This window comes from Mus caroli, chromosome 17 (genome assembly GCF_900094665.2).
Source record: "Mus caroli chromosome 17, CAROLI_EIJ_v1.1, whole genome shotgun sequence".
Classification (NCBI taxonomy): Eukaryota; Metazoa; Chordata; class Mammalia; order Rodentia; family Muridae; genus Mus; species Mus caroli.
In genome coordinates, this window is record NC_034586.1 from 83,967,914 (window position 1) to 83,976,277 (window position 8,364).

The 8,364-nt window shown below is 43.7% G+C and overlaps 1 non-coding gene across 1 annotated transcript; it reads right to left on the reverse strand.

Annotated features, from left to right (window-relative positions):
• Positions 1 to 7,370: 7,370 nt before the first annotated feature.
• On the reverse strand, positions 7,371 to 7,477 carry LOC115029814. The gene has a single exon (XR_003835372.1). It is a non-coding gene; the product is annotated as a U6 spliceosomal RNA (small nuclear RNA).
• Positions 7,478 to 8,364: the final 887 nt, after the last annotated feature.

Genomic DNA, 8,364 nt, shown 5'->3' on the forward strand with positions numbered 1-8,364 from the left:
CTATCTATCTATCTATCTATCTATCTATCTATCTATCTATCTACCTATCTATCTATCTATCTATCTATCTATCTATCTATCTATCTATCTATCTATGGAGATTAGTTGAACTTGGGGGAGAGAGAGGTCTTTCAAGACAGGGTTTCTCTATGTAGTCTTGTCTGTCCTGAAACTAGCTCTATAGACCAGGCTAGCCTCAAACTCATCCACCTGTCTCTGCCTCCCAAGTGCTGGGATTAAAGATGTACAGTTGCATACTGCTTAATAATGAGGAGGAATATTACATACAGAGAAACAACAGTTTCTCTAGTATACAGGTGGGTCAGAGACAGGTTTAGCTAACCTCTCAGGAGCAGACTCTGAAGGGGAGTGGTCTTCACGTCCTAAATATATTTCAGGAGAAGGCCATGGTGAACATTTTCTATACATACTACTAAAGTTCCTCTAAGCCTCATTTTGGGGGTGGGTGCAGGTGACAGAACTTGCCATTTTCCCATGGGTCAGAGGCTATGGCCTTGATATGGCCATACCCACGTCAACAGTTAGATATCATTCAGCCCTCTGGGAAATTTTGTAACTTCCCTGAGTCATTGTTTGGTCCTTCCCTTCTCTAGTCTGATGGGCTGGGTTAGAGCCTCCATCTCCTCTGAGTAACAGAGTCTGCTTGAGCGGCACAGACCTGATCGAATGCTCTCCAGTTAGGCAAGTGCTCCATTGTTGCTGAGATTAGGTGTTCTGATGTCAGTCAGCGTGGCCATATCGAGAGTCATTGCACATTCGATTTGCTGACTGTAGACATTTAGATTTTGCTCAAACATTTGAATCTTGTCCATGGAGGCTGAGTGAAAGGCAAGGAAGGTTCTTATAGGGACCTGTGGTTGCTAAGGTCGTGTTCTCTTGCAGAGGCACAAGAGGAAGAGGTTGTGCGAGGAACGCTCCTCTTTCTCGGCCCTTTAATGACTAAAGCAATGTCGCTCTTCAAAGGTGGAATATGTTTTGCTAAGTGAAGAAAGAGCAACAGGAAATTCAAGTATCCATGCACGCATGCAAGCTCTGTCTGCTTCTCTGTTGTCCTGAGATGGACTGGCTTGTTGTGGCTTCCACTGGGCTGAACAGAAGCGGTGCACACCAGCACTTTAATCCTCCTAACTTAGAGCGGACATGGGCCCACTGCTCATGGACTTACAAGCCTCCAGGTCTGATACTGGGCGGTTCCTTCTCTGGGGAACCTCAGCAAAAGAAGAGATTCGGGAACACAAAATTCAGAATCTGTTCTAAAACTTGTCATTGTGTGAAACTGAAGTGACTAGACAAGTCAGAAAGGAAATCAAAGGACAAGTTAGAGTCAGAAGTGCTTAGAGACAGGCTAAGTCACAAGAGTTGAGTGAGGTCATCTTGGGACTTGTTTGATGTATCTGGTTCAAGCACTGAAGCATACTTTTAAGAACACCAGAGGAAAGGCCCACAGTTTTTATGTTTTGATCATTATTACATTCTGAGGCCCAGATCAAAGCCTGGCTCAGTCTAAGTGACTCGTTAATACTTGCTGACTGAACGTATATGTGAATGCCTTATTATAGCTAAATAAAACAGGGGCCAATTTTAAAGGGACCGCCTCCTAAATACTTAGCAACCAATGGATATTATGAATCCTACTTGAGACGTCCTTGAGTCCTTCTTGTCTCTTCTTCAAGGATGTGGGTCCTGGCTCAGTCAGTACAGTGCTTGTCTAGCATATATAAAATCTTGGATTTGATTCCCAACAACTGTATAAACCAAGTGTGATGGCACAGGCCTATAGTCTCAGCACATAGGAGGTAAAGACAGTAGCATCAGGAATTCAACATCATCCTTGACCTCATAGTGAGGGGAAAAAATAGTTTCATTCTCTTGTCAGACAAATAAGGCAAGTTCTCTAGTTTGTGAGCTATGGAAACAGAAAAGCTGAGCATTTCAACTATGTTCCGTGAAGAAATTATAGTTTGGATTCACAGGTCAGAGACATCATAGTATTGTCTCCTGGGGATTGTAAGTTTCTATATCTTGAAGGGTCAGAGATACTCAGCTATCTAATATATGCACTCAAGTCTACTTTGCTTTGATAACACTCGGGCTGGCATGATGGCTTAAGGGGTAAAAAATGCTTGCTGAGTGAGGACCACAGTTCAGATCCCTATGTAAAACCAGGTACTTGCTAGCTAGCAGGTCCAGCTGAAATGGTGTGCTTTAGACTCAGTGACTGAGCGAGCCTTGAAAAATAAGGTGGAGAGTGACAGAGGAAGAGAACAATGTTGAACTCTGACCTTCACGTTAGCAAGCATGGGTGAGTGCCCCTGCAACACAGCACAACACGCACACACGCAGGTACGCACGCAGGCACCACACCCACGAACACATGTACAGGCACACACGCATGCACACAAAAAAAAAAACCCAAAAAACTATTTTTTTTGGCCTAAGGTTCAACCCAGGTCACTGCATACCAGTTACTCCATTCGTACAAATAAGGAAGACAGCAGAGCAATTTCAGTATTTTCTCCAGTGTGCTTCCTGAGGACATGCACTTCGCTCTCACCTTTCTGGTTGGAGTATTTTCCTCTTTACCTTCAGGATTGTGGATCTTTTCAAATCTCCCAGTTGGGAAACCAGTCGCTCTGCCAAAATGACACCAAAGCATAAAGTTCAAGGCAGGCTGTGTGGGATGGCTTCCGTCGTCACTGGGCAACTGCCCACAGCCATGTTGGTTTGTGCTTTCTCTAAGCTCAACGTGGGAAGGGCACTGTCATCTGGAGCCAAGCTGTGCCGAAAGACAGCCATCTGTTCCCCACATGCCCTTTCTGTTGGCACAAATGAAACAGTCACCCCATAGGAAACCGATTAATAATCTTCCCAAGACACACAGCTCCACTCCACCCCAGAGCAGTAACCCCATGACGGCCATTCTTTGGGTATCAAGAATGGATCGGTACACGCATGTCTTGGAAGGACTAAAAGTGTTTGTGAGATTATAACAAGAAAAACACGTCTGGTTCGTTCTCTGAAACTTTCATCTCCCATCTGTCTGTAATCGGATCACTCAGATAATGCACAGGGAGTGGGGGGCAATTACTTACACGAGTCCTGGATTGAGGAACTATATTTTGACCACACTAATCCTGGTTCAAAATCCTGTAGGATTTGCTATAATCCTGTTATTTATACTCATAAAATGCTTCCTTATCTTTAGAGATAATCTAATATCTAAGTATTAGGGGTTTGGAAATGGTGAATATAAAGAATAAGCTAAACCCTCTCCTTCAGTAAGCATTGTCCTGCCAGGTTAGCTGCGGAGTGCCAACAGTGGCATGAGGGCTAATTTATATTCACTCAAGGGCAACCCTGGGACTTCTCATTTTTTTTCCCATTTGCAAGGAGCTTGCATATATATATATATATATATATATATATATATATACACACATATATATGTATATACACATATATACACACACACACACATATATATACATATATATATACATTTAATGGACTCCTGTAATAACTTGAATCATAAGTACTTTTTTTAGACGAAGATTCTTACTATCTACCAAAAATAAATTTTAAGACAAGAGGGTTTTTTTAAAAAAATCAATTGATTAGTTGGTTAGTTAATTAATTGAGGAAGGATATTAGTATATAGTTTCAGATGACTTGGAACTCACTCTATTGACCAGGCTGGCCTCTAACTCACAGAGATCCCCCTGCCTCTGCCTCCTGAGTGCTGGGACTAAAAGTGTGTGTCAGCCTTCACAGCATGCATGCCCTGCCTTGGTTTTAGGATTCTAACAAAGTCTGAGCAGCTAGTCTTGGATGAATATATCTACTTTTTGTTGCTATCATTATGTTTATTTTGTTTTTATATGTGTGAGTGCACATGTCTATGTGAATGCTCATGTGTGTGGAGGTCAGAGGTCAACCTCAGGGGTTGTTCCATAGGTGCCACCCACCTTGTATTGAAACGGGATTCTCTTGTTTGGCCTGAAATTTGCTTATTAAGCTAGACCTTGTGGCCAGCAAGCCCTGGGGATCCACCTGTCTCCATCTTGCCAGCACTGAGATTACAAGTCTATGCCACCACCCTGGGCTTCCTGGCATGAGCTCTGAGTTGAACTTGGGTCCTCAAGCCCATGCAATGCCCACTGAGCTACCCAGCCTTTTTATTTGTTCCCTTGTCTCTGTAATGGCTCTCACTATGTTGTCCAGGTAGGTCTTAAACTTCGGGGATCTCTGTTTCAGCGTCACAGTGAGTGGGATAATGGGCACTTGCCACCACGCCTAGCCCACACTCACTGCTTTAGTAGCTCATTTCTGCTAAGAATTGTTTTGCTGAGACACAGTTTGAGAGTCTGCATTACTGTTGACAAGGTCCTTGATAAACTTCAGCTTCATGAAATGGTAGCTTCGGCTGAGAAGCCAGAGCCCCAGGCGATAACTGCCTAACCCAAAGAGCTGACAGAGGCCAGAACGGCCAGAACGTGGCTGACACCAGGAAAGAGAGTTTCAAAGACAAATGTTTACAGCCTGCCTTTGAGAAATCTTCCCAGAGGACAAAGGGCACTCAGTCACCTTAAATAAACCTGGAACCACTGTGACTGTAGGAAGAGAAAGAGACCTGAATTAATACAGAGACACACAGTACACACATGCATGTGTGTGTGTGTGTGTGTATTATATAAAGTAGAATATTTCTTCCCACTGTGATGCCACATTCCAGCCCCCCACCCCACCCCGGGTACTAGAGGCAGGAGAAGCAGGAGTTCAAGATTGTCCTTGGGTATACAGCATACTCAAGGTTAGCCTGGGCTACCTGAAATTCTGCCTTAAGAATAAAATGAAAAATGAAAAGAAAATCTTATACATTTGAAGGAAGGCAATGGGGAGACAGTGGGAAGCCAAAGGCAAGCCAAGAGTTCATTTGCACCCACCTCAGTGCTTCAGATGGTCAGCCTTTTGATAAATGTACTTCTCTGAAGGGGAGAAATACCTAGAAAAAATTTATAGGTGTTAACCTGGCTTGGTCTCTGTCCTTTTCCTGTTTTGTTTTTGTTTTTGTTTTTGTTGTGTTTTGTTTGTTTTGTTTTTCATTCACTTGGCAGAAACTGTTTGTAAGAGGTAGGTTTTTTTTTGTTGTTTTTTTATTTTTGTTTTCTTTGGCTAATGTTAGGAAGCCTGGTGGTGGTGACACACGCTTTTAATCCCAGCACTGGGAAGCAGAGGCAAGTCGGTCTCTGAGTTTGAGGCCAGCCTGGTCTACAGAGTGATGTAGGACAGTCAAGGCTACACAGAGAGAAACCCAGATCAAAGAGAGAGAGAGATGGGGGGAGGGAGACAGGGAGAGAGGTGGGGAGAGGGAGAGAGAGGGGGGGGGAGGGGAGAGGGAGAGGGGGAGGGGGAGTGGGAGTTGGAGGGGAAGAGGGAGAGAGAGAGATCTTAGGGTTCCTAGTTTCATAATTTGGAAAATAAACAAGTACCCTGGGTTTTCCTGTACCCCAGCCTCTAAAGTAGAAGTTTGTGAGTACACAGACTGGCTCATGGCTATAGCCCACAGGTGTAAATTGTTCCTTTTTAAATATTTGTTGTTTGAATAAATAAACTGAACTATTAATCAGCCAACTCAATAAATATGGAGGGCTCTGCATGCCATGAAGACCAGAGGCATACATAGCCAAGGCTGCTGCCTGTGGGAAACCACAAGGGAGGTAAAAGTCCGCAGTCCAGAAGCCATTGGGGAATGATACCTAACGTTCTGAAGGAGAGCAGAGAAATGATGCTGAGCCGTCTCTAAAGAACCAAAAAAAAAAAAGCCCACTGTTTTCACGGTTATGAGCCTGTGATTTTTAACTCGTGGAGGCTATGGCAGAGCAGTCAAGAGTTCAAGGCCAGACTTGGTCACCTAATGAGAATCTGTCCAAAAAAGGAAAAAAGAATTGATAGAATTTAAATAGTTGCCACCTGCTTACTCCCATCTGAGTGGAATCTTAGAGGTTAAGAGACACATCCAAAAGCTCTCCAGATCTACTTTCTTTTAATGTAACTATTTAGGGATATGTTACGTCTACCGGCCAGGCCTACCTACACAAGCAGCACACCATCTTCCTTAGGTAGAGAAGAAAGACAAAAGACAATTTAAGATTTATTTCATTTGTATTTAGGAATATGTATGCGTTTTTATATGTGCATATGTGTACCATACCCATAGAGACCAGCATAGTAGTTATAGGCAATTGAGAATTTCTTCAGTGTGGTTAATGGGAACCAACCTCATTTCCTTTGCAACAGCAGTATGCACTGCTAACCTCTGAGCCATCGCTACAGCCCCAAGCATTGTGAGCGCCCAACTCGCCAGCAAGAATGACATCACAATAGGATCCTTCTGCACACGTTTATTGGGAGAGCTCAATTACAGAGGCGAAAAGACCCCAAGCCCAGAAATGGTGCTGCTTATATAGGCCTAGGAGTGACGTGTCCATACCTGATTGGTTATGCTACCATTACCTCATAAATATGCCTCGGGACAGGCAGTGACTCGGCAAAAAACTCTTATGCACATGCGCTCATTGGTTGTTTACCCATAATCTTGGGCGGTGGCCAGTGGTAGCCAGCGCCATCTTGTAATGGCATTTGTGGCTTCCCACAAAGCATGATACTACACTATAGGCATGATGATCACATGTTTGAATATCTAGCCTTAAAATAGGACATGGTATTTGAAGTTGGGATCCTAGGAAACCTGTCCTCTGTAAGGACTTGCACATTGGCTGGTCTAGTTTCAGAACTCTGGTCTCAGTCCTCACAGGGACCAAATTATGACACACAGTGGCTTCTTTGCTTTATTGGACACTATGAGAAAGGTGGCTCAGAGAGAGCTGGGATGATGGCCTAAGGCTGCCCGGGACTGATCTCCAAATAGCTCTGAGCAGCTTAAAGCCAGCGGATGGGATAGATCAAAGCTATTCCATCTGTGTACTCTGAGTAAGGAGACTGGAGCCAGATGCCAAGAGGGTCTCCAGCCACTCAGATTTTGTGACGACGCCATATTACTGCTGCTATGCCTGTATCTAGCGCCCAGAGTTCTGAGTAATATTACATTTCACCCAGAAGGACGTGTGTGATCCTCCTCCACTTTGCGGCCTCTTGGGCGTGTCTTTTCTTTTCTTTTTTTAAATTAATAGTCTTTTTATTGGGGAAAAAAAAAAAAGACTAGCATTTACAACTTGGAATGGACGTAAATTATCATTTCCTGAACAGCAATGTTGACGGTGTGCTCAAGTCCACAGACACAACCTACTCTGCTGGCTCTGAGTCATGGTTCACTAGATTTTAATACAGAGAAAAATATGGACCGCTTCACGAATTTGCGTGTCATCTTTGCGCAGGGGTCATGCTAATCTTCTCTGTATCGTTCCAATTTTAGTATATGTGCTGCCGACGCCAGCACTCTTGGGTGTTTCTTAGTGCTATCCTCACACTGAGCAGCTGATCATTTAAGGTTATCCTAGGAACAGACTTTGGCTGAACTCAGTGGACAATGAGGTCAAACTAGAATTTTCAGAAGAGGTTAACAAATGTTCTATGGTGAAAGCAACGTACATGAGCCAGATAAACCTTCTTGTGTTTTGTACAAGTCTTAAAATCCAAATAATAGCTGGGCAAAGTGGACCACATCTTTAATACCAGCACTCAGGAGGCAGAGGCAGGTGGACCTCTGCTAGTTTGGGGCCAGCCTGGTCTATAGAGTTTTAGACCAGCCAGGATTACATAGTGAGATTGTCTCTCAAAATGATAGTAGTAAAACTTTAAAACTTAAAAAAGAAAATTATAAATAAATATCTTTAAAAATAAAACAGGAAATGCAAAGTTGTGGGGCTCAGTCCCTATGGGGACATCTACAAAATAACCCCTGCACCGAAGGTTCAGGGAACACTGTGGAAGGGAAAGAGGAAAGACTGTAAGAGCCAGAGGATCGGGCGTTTGCTGTGAGACTGTGTCTCCTAGGAATGTCAGAAGCTCTGCCTATAAAGGCTCACCAACATGGCTGCCTAAGCCAAGCAAGGACAGAGACATGCAAAGTGGATGGGGAAGCTCATGAGGCCTGAGTCAGACACAAAGAACTACAGGCAATTAAAGAATGCTGGAATTGACCTCACACCAGTCAGAATGGCTAAGGTCAAAAATTCAGGTGACAGCAGATGCTGGTGAGGATGTGGAGAAAGAGGAACACTCCTCCATTGCTGGTGGGATTGCAAGCTTGTACAACCACTCTGGAAATCAGTCTGGCAGTTCCTCAGAAAATTGGACATAATACTAACAGAAGATCCAGCAATA